The sequence below is a fragment of the Euphorbia lathyris genome, chromosome 6, assembly GCF_963576675.1.
Source record: "Euphorbia lathyris chromosome 6, ddEupLath1.1, whole genome shotgun sequence".
Taxonomy (NCBI): domain Eukaryota; kingdom Viridiplantae; phylum Streptophyta; class Magnoliopsida; order Malpighiales; family Euphorbiaceae; genus Euphorbia; species Euphorbia lathyris.
This window is the reverse complement of record NC_088915.1, coordinates 35,384,582-35,396,997: the sequence shown is the minus strand read 5'-3', so window position 1 is coordinate 35,396,997 and position 12,416 is coordinate 35,384,582.

Here is a 12,416-nt window from a genome sequence, read left to right as displayed (position 1 = left end):
GTTTTTTAGATGTAAGACATGAAATTTAAACCCCAACCATTTATTTTTCAACAATTGAGTGATACCCGCGGGTACCCGCGAATTAAGGTTCAATTTATTCAATTTTTAGATTGATGATTTATTAAATTTATAGTTTGTTAAATTTGTAATATTTTTTTTATTTATTGATTCTTAACGGATAAGGGTACCCGCGGGTACCCGCGAATTAAATGGGAAGGGTATGGGATGCAAAAAGTATACCCGTTAGGGTAATGGGACGGGTATGGATAATTAAAAAATAAAAAGGTAAGGGTTTGAGAATGGCATTATCCGTGGGTATCCTACCTGTTGCCATCCCTAGTGGGATCCAACTCGGAAATTCATAATTAATAAGCATTTCAGATTTTTTTTGAATTTTTTTTGGCCTTCGTGACTTCATTTCATATCCATGGCTCTATTTTTTTTTTAAATTAACACAGGCTTGTGGTGACTCTATTTACTAAAATAGAGCCAGACCTACTTTATTTAAAGACCTCTGAACAAATTTCAAAAATTTTATCAAATTTTTTAGGTTTAATGCATCATTTGCTCCTGAACTTGTCCAAAAAGTTTGATTGGCTCTCTGAACTTTCAAAATGTCTCGATAGCCCCTTGAACTTGCATAAAATATTCAGTTAGCCCCCTGAACTTGCGTAAAATGTAATCAATTGATCACTCGGTTGCAAAAGAGTAAGTTAAATACGGAAGATATATTGCACGAGTCTTAAAAAAAAAAGTAAAACAACTGAAATCAGAGTATACAGTGCTTAGAATAGAGAAGACAAGTTGTATAATTGAGCAAGCAATAACTTCATTTTTAATCTATTTTTGAATTATGTAATAACATTCTAAAATGCATGGCATATATCTTCCGCATTTAACTTACTTTTTTGCGACCGAGTGATTAATTGATTACATTTTATGCAAGTTCAGGGGGTTAACTGAACATCTTATGTAAGTTCAGAGGGCTGTCAAGACACTTTGAAAGTTTAGGGGGCCAATCAAACTTTTTGGATAAGTTCAGGGGGCAAATGATGTATTAAGCCAATTTTTTATGTTTAGATACATGTCCAAAACCGTACTGGACTTCATACGAAATGGAGTTGCATGTCTCATTTTTTGGGTTTTTTTTTGGTATTTTTCAAACTTTTTTTTTTGTCCATTTCTAACATTTTTTTTACTAAAGTTCAGTAAAAAAAAAATCCACTTTTTTAGAAAAATGAGTTTTAAGTTAGTTTTGAGTTGAAGAAATAATTATTTTTTATTTATTTTTTGCTTGACTTTTTAGCATTTTATTAGTTTTTATTATTACAAGTACATTCATTATAAGTAAAAATCCTTTTTTATTTCCAAAGGTTCCATGAGTATTAAAATGAATATTTTTTGCTAAGATATTTATTAGAATTTTCTAATTTTTTATTAATAAAAATAAAATTTATTGATAAAAGCTATATTTATTGATAAAAGCTATATTTTTTTTTTGAGAAAATAAAAGCTATATTTTAATTCTCAATAATTTTAAGAAGGTTAATATTCTTTGCATTGGAATATATTTTGAGACTATTTAAGTAATTGTTATATTTTTCTTGAATTTTATTAACTTTCATTTAAGTTTTCAATAATAAAAATAGAATTTTATTGATAAAAATATTATTTTCCATTTTCAATAATTCCAAGAATGTTGAATTCAATATTCTTTGAATTGGAATATATTTTAAGAATATTTAGTAATTATAATAATTTTTAGATTTTTATATATAACAATGTCAATCTTTTTAGACGATATATTCCAGTCTTGAGAAGCAAATAGAGAAAGAAAGGAGACTTACGATGGATCTTTTCCTTTTAAATCTTGAGAAGCAAATAGAGAAAGAAAGGAGCTCAAGGATGGATCCTCAAAGCTGGATCTTTGCAATTGTTTATTGTAATTTTTTTTAGGAATTATTTACTGTAAATTAGTTCTTCCTTTTTTAATCTTTCTAATTGTTTTATTGTAAATTAATAATGAATGGTATTGTAGGAGTATTAGATTTTTAGATATATTTTAAAAAAATCCCCACTTTTATTTATCTGGGTGTGGGTTTATTCTTTTCATATTTCCACATTCAATTGAGGAATGTGAAGGTTGCATTTAAAATTGAATTCATTTGTATATTTGAAATTATGTGTAATTGAGCAATTATTGATAAAGATTCTATTAAAAAATTATGGTCAACTGTTCGTTTTGGTTAACCATCAATGGTAACTAATTAAAAACCGACAACGAAAAAACCTAATTGAAAATATTGGTTAATCATTATTACGGTTAACTGATATTAATGGACCGATTTTGGTTTTAGTGTATTAAAAACCGATAAATTTGGTCCGGTTAATAGAATACCCTAATGGACCGGTTAACTGAACCGTGTCGACTTCTAATTATTGTTTGATTTTAATTTTAAAAATAATGGTTAATGGTTAGGTTACGATTTTAATATTTAAAAAACCGTGGTTAATTGGAATTGATCGAATTTTCAATTAAATATTAAAAAATATAAAAATATATATAATTATATATTAGAAGATCAACTCCTTTTTTCTTTAGCCTTTTCGTTTTAGGAAAAAATGGGTCGGTTTTGTTTTACAATCCTATATAAATCTGGAATAATAATAAAAAAAAAAGTGGGTTACTAAACCCAGCCACTAATTTATACTTCTAGCCCCGTGAATAGACCGAACTACCCTTTGCACTAAATTTGAAAAAACCCAAAACCTCTCAAGAACCCTATACGATTTTTGCTCAAATCCGGACAAATTAGTGAACTGAATCATGGATGGTGACAGAAACCGTAAAGGAAAAGCTAAAGTGGTAAGATTTACCGTTTTATTTCGTTGATTTTTACGGGTAACTGAAATCTGTGGGGTTTTTTTTGTATTCGCCGGAATCGCAGTCGGGCGTATGAGTATCAGGCCCAACCAGTGGTGCGGGCGTGATAGCCAGATGCCCGCGGTGAGGCGTGATATCCACACGCCCGCGTGTCGAATTGGCAAAAAAAATAGAAATCCCCCCCCAAACCCATGAAAGGGCATTTTTGTCCTTTCACGGGGCTAGGGTTGGGAATTTGGGGCTGGGTTTAACAATACCCTAAAAAAAATTTGCTAATCTATCTCAATTTATGTATAAAATTTCGAGGCATATTTTTCATTAAAGATTCAATTAAGTATAATTTCATTAATTAAGTAGAGAAACTAAACTTTTACAATAACAAAGATTAATTAAAAGATTAATTAATAGTTATCGACATGAAATGATAATCAACAACAATTAAAAGAAAAATGACAAATATCAGATTTTGCCTTAAAACAACACGACATGGGAACAACCGGCTATGAATTGCTAATTTATAATCCATCCACGGATTATATTTTCATTTATTTGTTTTGAATTCAATTTTTACTTAGTTCATTTTTTCCAGTTTCTGTTGCCTTCTTCTCCATCTCCTTCACTCTCCAGTCCATAGTCCACACAGACACAATGCACGCGCATCTCTCTCTATTGTTAATCTCTTCAACTTACCATTGATCTGCCATCTCACTCACAATAAAAATTAGAATTCTTTTTTTCTTATTTTTATTTTTATTTACAAATGGTTAGAAATCAAAATAAAATGTTAATTGCTTAGTGGTTAATTGAATTTAGTGGACTAATATATGGTTAGTGTTTTTAAAAAATCCAACCAAATGATAACCTATCGAATTAACCTTAATGGACTGGTTAACCGACCACGTGCATCCCTACTCATTAATGTTGTTCATTGTCCTTCATCCTGTCACAATCTTATGAATGTTTGAATAAATTCGAGAATCAAAGAAAATATTGACTTCTCAAATTGTTAATAATTCATTTATCTATTTAGGGTTGAAAGTGAAAAATAGAATCCATGAGAGAAACTGATTAAACAATATTTAAGATATTTCGAATTACGATTAAGTACATAGAAAGTGCACAGACTCATTCTCTAAAGAGTATGTCAATCCTATTGTGGCTTTTACTATACTGATTATTCATGGTAAATAGTCGAAATATCGGATGATGACTCTCATTATTCTAAAATCGAACCATGCACGATACTTGGAAGAAAATGGCTGATACTGAATGTCGGTCGAAATATTCTAAACTGCTAATAAACATATGAAAGTTCCCTTTGGGATGCGAATCCCATCGAGGTGAAGATTTCGCATTTGCCGCTCACTGTGGCCATTCTGCTAGGGGCTTTAAATACATAATTTTTAAATAATCAATCGATTTAAAAGAAATGGTTAACTCGTACCTTTATTGATTACTTGGGATCGCTACACGGAACGTTGATTGCACTATACCAGGTACTGAGCTACGTGAGGGAATTATCGATAGGGTGGATTAATTATGTTATGCTTTCGACTATACTGAAAGCGTAAATATTTCTCAAATCGATTATGTAATCGGAAAGTATGCGTTTAAATTATTGGACGAATACTGAAAGTATATCCAATTTATAATGCATAAAAATTAGGGATAATTACAAGTAGATGTCTTGTGGTTGCACAGATTTGCAGATGGGTACTTGTGGTATTTTTTTGTTACAAACGCAACCCTGTGGTTTTTAAAATTTTATATTTTTTTTCACTTTGCCAAATTTGGCCGATAACAACCTCAAAATAAAAAATTTCAAGACTTAAATGATATTTTAAGCAACTTTAATTCTTCAATATTTTAGGTTTGAGGTTATTTAGGTGTTATTTTCTATGAGAGAGAAAGTTAATGTTTAGAGAGATAAAACTCCAAAAATGATAATTTTGAAGAATAAAAAATATGATTCCATAGTAAATATGATAATAAACAACTTTAATTCTTCAAAATTTTTATTTTGATGCCGTTATCAGCCAAATTTGGCAAAGTAAAAAAATACAAAATTTTGAAAACCAAAAGGTTGCGTTTGTAATGAAAAATACCACAGATACATATCTGTAAATCTCTGTAACCATATTGGCATCTATTTATAATTAACCCTAAAAATTATTAATAAGTTTAGTTGGCTGCATTACATAACATTAACACACTTCACATACCCCCATCAGCCACGATGTGCATACAAGTAAGTACTTGCCCTCTGCATTGTAAACCTTTAAGCATGCATGTGTATATTACTCATAGCCTTGTACCGCTTGCACATTGCTTGACCATTGAGTGGGGAGACGTAAGTATATTTTTCTATGGGAGCCTTGATGTTAATCTAAGTCTAGCCAGTCTAAAAACTCACGAGACAATCTTAGTTTTTTCCCCTAGGATACTAAAATGTATCTTATATTGCATGAGAGAAGCATTTGTCATTTCTCGTTAATTACGAACAAATCCCTATATAGGAAATAATTGTTGATATAGACCAATCAATGGATAAATAAGATTGGAAGGAAGTGCATCCTTTACAATGTGTGCATAGGATGTACTAATAACGTTTGCTGGTGTTGTCTTTATCTTTTTCTCATAAAAGTAAACCATTTGTAAAATAAACGCTTTCTTGTCTCACATTTTGAGTCATATATATCTCGTACAATCCTTTTCCCTTTCTTTTTGTACATGTATCTGTAATTCTTCGATTCGTTTAGGTCTACTTTCTATTAATAATTTTGGGAATCTCATATATATTATGACCTGAATCACATCGATTCATTTTTTAATCTCTATACATGCAATTCCCTCAACGCCAAAAGATATTTTTGTTTTTTTTACAAAATCCTTGATATAGTTTCTTATTTTTTGATCTTCTTGTGGACCCTCAGAGTAATTTTTTGGTTGTGCAAACCAAAAAGAATGATGACTTTGGGTTGTACCAAGTCTGAAACCAAGTGGATTTATTTTTTTGTCGCATAATCCCCCGTGCAAATTCATATGTCGTTAGGTCATATTCCATATATATTAGTCATACATCTTTTCATACATTTCTCCTTAAGTGTAAATCCATACGCTATTATTCTGTCTATATACAAATTTCGTGTGATTATAGTTGTACATATTCTCGTACATTTTCCCCTTTGGTTTAAATTCATACGTCGTTATTCTATCCATATATAAATTCCATATGTGATTAGTTGTACGTATTCCCGTACAGTTCCCCCTTCGGTGTAAACTCATACGTTGTTATTCTATGCACATATAAATTCCGTTTGTGATTAGCTGTATGCACTACGCCAAAACTCCCTTAAGATGACGGTTAAAAACTGTCGTCCCGCACGATATAAATTTATCATAGGGCTCGCTGCCGTCTGTTGCACCTTCAGACGACGGTTAGGTTCTGTCATGTGAAGATACAATGCATGATATAAGCCTAGTTTCGTACTGTCATATTAATCTTGTTACGATGCAACTTTTTTTTATTATTAACGTCACCTTTAATGTCATCACAAGACATACTAATAATTAAAAATGTCAAGTAGATATATGGGAAATTGGCATATTGGTATTCACGGTGACATTTTTTATAATAATTTATATCGTTGTAGCTTGTTTCAGATGACATAGGTCTTGATCAATCATGTCAATGGATTTATTTTCAAATAACAGATTCGTTTATTTTAATGTCTTTGTATTGTTATTTAGATGATATTTTTTTAACGTAAATATCACTTTGTCTTCTTCTTCGAATGAATCTGGTTATTAAAACATAATCAAATGAACAAGAATTTATGTATATCAATGATTTTAAATTTGCCAATCTGTTTACATTTGAACCAGACTAATGCTCACAATTTGTTTACATTTGAACTAGACAAATTTCTGAATGTATATAAAGGTAAAAACAACAAGCAATTAATACATCTCCAAATCTGTCAATCTTTCAAAGGCGTGGTGTTGGAAGCAAAATCTAACTTGATCTGCATATATCTATAAGTCATCATTAGGCCTAGAATCTCTAAGTCTTGATATCTGCAAAACCAACTGATGCTCATTAATTACGTACCGTATATAGAGAGACCTAATAACTCTCATTTACCATTTCCCCTTTGTAGACCTTTCACTTACCCACAGTATAAATATGAAGTTTTTACCAATTCTCAAGAGTCCACAACCCAACACTATACTTACTCTAGTTATATCGATCATGGATAGACGTATAAGGGACCTCCATACTCGTGTTGAGGCACAGATTTTCCTACTCCGGCATGAGGCACCTAGGTGGCTTCTCAATAGTTATGTAGGTCCTGACCATCAACAATGGACTTTTGTGATGAAGGCCCCTCCAAACACCCCTTATGAAGGAGGTGTATTCATATTCTATATGGACTTCTCTGCCGATTTCCCCTCCCATACACCTCTAGTTGTAAGAACATGAACTTATTAACACATAGTAAGCAGTTCATATATATGCATATACACTCATGACATTACTATTATTCGCAGCTCATGTTAAGGACCAAAATTTATCATCCTAATATCGGTATCTATGCCCCAACTACTTGATCACCCTTCCTATAGTATTGCCACGGTAAGATGATGCTATAAATCTATGCATTTGCATATATGTTTGGGGTCTAATTTATAAATGCATTTTCTAGCTGTTGTGGCATATTTATGGATTGCTGATAGAGCCCTTCATTGAGGAGCCATTTCCTGGCCGAGAGCGAATTGCTGAGCGATACCTCAGCAACAGGGCATGTTATGAAGCAACTGTCAGGAGATGGACTGAAGAGTATGCAGGGGATATATGATGTGCGAATAGCAAGCAAGGGGGGCATGATGATGTGACGTGTGAATAATGTATAAGGGGGGGGGGGCGTGATGTGTGAATAATAAGGAGATTTGGATGCTAAACAAACACTGAGCTGGATGGTGTGGACTACTGGATGGGCATAGAGCCAATCTTGAAGAACATAATGATTACTGATTACAAATCTACTTGGTAATCAATCTGATCTTCAATGTTGGCTCCATGCTCCTCCAGTATTCCACACCATCCAGCTCCAGTGTTTGTTTAGCATCCAAATCTCCTTTGTTGCTATTCGCGCATCACGCCCCCCCTTGTACACTATTCATACGTCACATCATCATGCCCTCCTTATATGCTATCCGTTTTTTTTGTAATACAAAGTAGACAGCTTATTCAAGTAGACATATGTATATTCAAGTGATACTTGAAAGCTCCTTACTATGTACCTGCCACTTGGATTGTACAGTTCATGATGAAGTGAGCACGGTGATGAAGTGTATGATACTGTCACCACAAGCTTAGTCATAAACTTGTGTTGTTAGAATCATACAACTTCATCGTCATGTTAAGTATTTTTCCATAAGCATACCAAGCCAAGTTACACGATACATAGTGATGGAGATTTAGTTGACCATATAACTATGCTTCACTTGGTGACTATGCTTCATACATGAAAGCTTCATAGCATACACAAGAGTAATTTATCATATACTCATGTCTGACTAAGTTATATACAAGTAGCACTAAGCATGTTCACACACATAAACAACACCATGTTGAATGCTTTTCCATAAGCATACCAAGCCAAGTGACACGATGCATAGTGATGGAGATTTAGATGACCATATGACTATGCTTCACTGTACTCAAGTCATATACAAGTAGCACTAAGCATGTTCATAAACATACTCATAGTCAGTTCTAGCTCCCTAGACAGAACATCAACTATAAGCTTCATAGCAATACACATACGCAACCATAGTTTATCACATACTCAGAGTCAGTTTTAAGCATGTTACATACAACTAGCACTAAGCATATTCATACACATACTCAGAGTCAGTTCTATAGCTCCCTAAACAAAACATCAACCATACGCTTCATAGCAATACACATAAACAACACCATGTTGAATGCTTTTCTAAGCATACCAAGCCAATTGACAAGATACATAGTATGGAGATTTAGTTGACCATATGACTATGCCAATCACAATACTCAGTTGACACAAAACATGCTGTATATGTATATTCAAGTGACACAGATAGAAACAATTGACTATATCACCATACTTCACTGATTAAGTTATATACAACTAGCACTAAGCATGTTCATGCACATTCTCAGAGTCAGTTCTATAGCTCCCTAAACAGAACATCAACCATAAGCTTCATAGCAATACACATAAACAACACAATGTTGAATGCTTTCCATAAGCATACCAAGCCAAGTGACATGATACACATTCACTGTACTCAAGTCATATACAAAGTAGCACTAAGCATGTTCATAAACATACTCATAGTCAGTTCTAGCTCCCTAAACAGAACGTCAATCATAAGCTTCATAGCAATACACATACACAACCATAGTTTATCACATACTCATATCTGACTATTGTATATACAAACGAATTCAGTACATGGCAATTCCTATACACAACCTTTTATCACATACTCATGTTTGACTAAGGCATACAATCACATCATACATGCAACCAACATAACAATATATGTACTCAACAAGTTAAAGAAATCTTCCCATATGTTGTAGGCATGAAACCATCTCTTCCATCAGCCGTCCCATATACTTCAGCACTCTTGCGTACTATCCCTGCAAATAAAAAGAGCAATATTTACCTATGTCGCATCACGAACTATATATTGCCCTAGGTTAAAAAAGATAAAGACCATAGATCAAACCTTTTCAACGATATAATAAATATCGTTTCCAGCTGCTGAAATCATCATACACATGAGTAAATCGGATGAGGAAAAGGAATTGTAAGGAACAATGAAACTCTAATACATCCAGGAACAAAGTAATTATGGCTTACCATTACCTTGTTTCGACCCAGTGAGAAAGCAATCAGCCGAAGATAGCCAAGGAGAGGGGTGGGAGAGATGAAGACGAGCTGCGCGAAACCTAGTTAGGGATTTGGAATGAGAGATGGTTATATATGAGCTGAAATTTCAGTCGAACACATTGAGCGCGATAAGTTTTCGTTGGCCGTGTAAGTGAAAATTTCATTGCCGTTTTTTTTTTGTTTTCCGCAAACAATGACATTTATTTATAACGACTGTCATCTAATGATTAAGTAAATTTTGACTTAAACACGCGCTTTTTATAGATGACAGACTTGTGTCATCGGAAGGCCACAATGAAATTGGGTTGATTTAAACTTACACTTTAAGATGATAGAATTTTAATATACCGTCACAAAAAATAATCAGACGACACGAAAATAAATCTCTGTCATGTATATTGTGTCATGTGAAAGGGAAAATGGCATAGTGATGTATTCCCGTATATTTTTCCATTCTGTGTAAATTTATACACCATTATTTGTCAACATATAATTTTCATATGTGATTAGTTATACGTATTCCTGTACATATTCCGTTCGATGTGATTTCATACGCCGTTATTCTATCCATATACAAATTCTGTACGTGATTAGTTGTATGTATTCCCTTACATGTTACACGTCAGTGTGAATTTATACACTGTCACTCTGCTCACATACAAATTTCGTACAAGACTAATCGTATGTATTCCTATACATTTTTCCTTTCGATATGGATTCGTACGCCATTATTCTGTCCACATAAAAATTTGTATGTGATTAGTCGTACGTATTTTTGTACATTTTCCCTTCACTATGGATTTATACGTTGTTATTCTGTCCACATACAAATTCCGTATGTGATTAGTCGTACGTATTCTAGTACATTTTCTCATTTGGTGTAAATTTACACATCTTTATCCTATCCAGATACAAATTCTGTATGTATTAGTTATATGTATTCTCGTACATTTTCCCCTTCGACGTAAATTCATACACCGTTATTCTATCCGCATACAAATTATATATATGATTAGTCATAATTCCCATATGTTTTCTCCTTTGATCCAAATTGATACGTCGTTATTCTATCCATATACAAATTTTGCATGTGAGTTGTACGTATTCCCGTATATTTTTTCCTTTAGCATAAATTCATACGCTGTCATTCTGTCCACATACAAATTCCATATGTAATTACTTGTATGTATTCCCATACATCTTCCCATTCGGTTTAAATTCATACATCATTGTTTTATCCACATACAAATTTCGCATGTGATTAGTTATACGTATTCCAGTACATTTTTTCCTCTAGCGTAAATTCATACATCGTTATTCTGTCCACATATAAATTCTGAATGTGACCAGTTGAACACATCCCCATATATTTCCTTTCGGTGTAAATTCATATGTTATTCACATACTAATTTTGTATGCCATTTATTATACGGTGTAAATTCATAAGTCGTTACCCTATCCACATACAAATTCCGTATGGTGTAAATTCATATGTGGTTACTCTATCCAAATATAAATTATGTATGTAATTAATCATACACATTCGAGTACACTTACTTCAGTGTAAATTCATACGTCCTTACTCTATCCACATACAAATCCCGTATGTAATTAGTCGTACGGTGTAAATCCATACATTGTTACTCTATCAACATATAAATTTTGTATGTAATTAGTCGTATGTATTGCCGTACACTTCGTTCAGCGTAAATTCGTATGTTGTTAGTATGTCCACATGCAAATTTTGTATGTGTTAACGAATCCCGTACATTTTTCCCCTCTGCGTAAATTCACCCACCGTTACTCTGTCCATATACAAATTTCATATGTATCAGTCGTATGTATCCCATATATTTCCAGAATTTAATAGAATGATATCAAGAAAAATGAGAGTAATGCTAGATTTCTGGAATCCAGAATCTCGAAATTCAAGAGAAAAAGAAAAGAGGATAAATAAGGTAAAGAGAAAAATGAAACTTGATACTAAAATATGCCTAAAGTTTTTGGGGAAGTATTAATTTAGATTCCACATAAAAAATAATATCAATTTAGGCATCGATAACGAGATGTAATACGTTATTCATATTACTCCAACTTTTAACTGTCACCTGTTTGTAATTGTGGCTTCTAGTTCTGCAAAAACCATCCTAATTGCATGAATAATGTGTCACGTTTCATTATCGAGGCCTAAATTAGTATTATTTTTGTAAACGTTAAATCTATATTGGTGCTATTTTGTACCTAGAGCCTAAATTGATACTTTTAAAAAACCTTAAATCTATTTTAGTACCTTATCGCTTATCCTTTTTTTTTTGGTAAGATAAGAAAGCAACAAACAAACACAACAAGCCTGGCTAGACAGCAGTCTTGGAAAACAAGCTCCCATATTATCCTCTAGAAGCAAGGTAGACACCGACTCCGGAGGTCTTGAGAGAGTTGAAACACCTAGAGCTGCAATATGACCATCTGAAGCCAAACGACCAGCAACTCGATTCTACTCATGAAACACATGAGAAAACTCGATCTGATCGAACTCCTACTGAATCCTCCAGAGTGCCTTAATCAGATTGTGCGAAAAACCTCGAGAA